The sequence below is a fragment of the Pseudophryne corroboree genome, unplaced genomic scaffold (genome assembly GCF_028390025.1).
Source record: "Pseudophryne corroboree isolate aPseCor3 unplaced genomic scaffold, aPseCor3.hap2 scaffold_500, whole genome shotgun sequence".
Taxonomy (NCBI): domain Eukaryota; kingdom Metazoa; phylum Chordata; class Amphibia; order Anura; family Myobatrachidae; genus Pseudophryne; species Pseudophryne corroboree.
In genome coordinates this window covers 478,053-479,521 of record NW_026970106.1, presented here as the reverse complement: position 1 = coordinate 479,521, position 1,469 = coordinate 478,053, and positions in this window count along the sequence as shown.

The following is a 1,469-nucleotide window of genomic DNA, read 5'->3' as shown; positions in this document are numbered from 1 at the left end:
GCTATGTCGTGTAGATGATGGCCTAACAGGAGGCTTTAACATTTTCTTTCTAGTGTCCTTCGTTTGGGAGAAAAATGCAATGGTACAAGACAGCTTTTCCTTGCCAATATCTCTCTTTTGCAAAGAGCTGCGCATTGGAAAATTCAGGGCTATGTCGTGTAGATGATGGCCTAACAGGAGGCTTTAAAATTTTCTTTCTAGTGTCCTTCGTTTGGGAGAAAAATGCAATGGTACAAGACAGCTTTTCCTTGCCAATATCTCTCTTTTGCAAAGAGCTGCGCATTGGAAAATTCAGGGCTATGTCGTGTAGATGATGGCCTAACAGGAGGCTTTAAAATTTTCTTTCTAGTGTCCTTCGTTTGGGAGAAAAATGCAAAGGTACAAGACAGCTTTTCCTTGCCAATATCTCTCTTTTGCAAAGAGCTGCGCATTGGAAAATTCAGGGCTATGTCGTGTAGATGATGGCCTAACAGGGGGCTTTAAAATTTTCTTTCTAGTGTCCTTCGTTTGGGAGAAAAATGCAAAGGTACAAGACAGCTTTTCCTTGCAAATATCTCTCTTTTGCAAAGAGCTACGCATTGGAAAATTCAGGGCTATGTCGTGTAGATGATGGCCTAACAGGAGGCTTTAAAATTTTCTTTCTAGTGACCTTCGTTTGGGAGAAAAATGCAAAGGTACAAGACAGCTTTTCCTTGCCAATATCTCTCTTTTGCAAAGAGCTGCGCATTGGAAAATTCAGGGCTATGTCGTGTAGATGATGGCCTAACAGCAGGCTTTAAAATGTTCTTTCTAGTGTCCTTCGTTTGGGAGAAAAATGCAATGGTACAAGACAGCTTTTCCTTGCCAATATCTCTCTTTTGCAAAGAGCTACGCATTGGAAAATTCAGGGCTATGTCGTGTAGCTGATGGCCTAACAGGAGGCTTTAAAATTTTCTTTCTAGTGACCTTCGTTTGGGAGAAAAATGCAAAGGTACAAGACAGCTTTTCCTTGCCAATATCTCTCTTTTGCAAAGAGCTGCGCATTGGAAAATTCAGGGCTATGTCGTGTAGATGATGGCCTAACAGGAGGCTTTAAAATTTTCTTTCTAGTGACCTTCGTTTGGGAGAAAAATGCAAAGGTACAAGACAGCTTTTCCTTGCCAATATCTCTCTTTTGCAAAGAGCTGCGCATTGGAAAATTCAGGGCTATGTCGTGTAGATGATGGCCTAACAGGAGGCTTTAAAATTTTCTTTCTAGTGTCCTTCGTTTGGGAGAAAAATGCAATGGTACAAGACAGCTTTTCCTTGCCAATATCTCTCTTTTGCAAAGAGCTGCGCATTGGAAAATTCAGGGCTATGTCGTGTAGATGATGGCCTAACAGGAGGCTTTAAAATTTTCTTTCTAGTGTCCTTCGTTTGGGAGAAAAATGCAAAGGTACAAGACAGCTTTTCCTTGCCAATATCTCTCTTTTGCAAAGAGCTGCGCATTG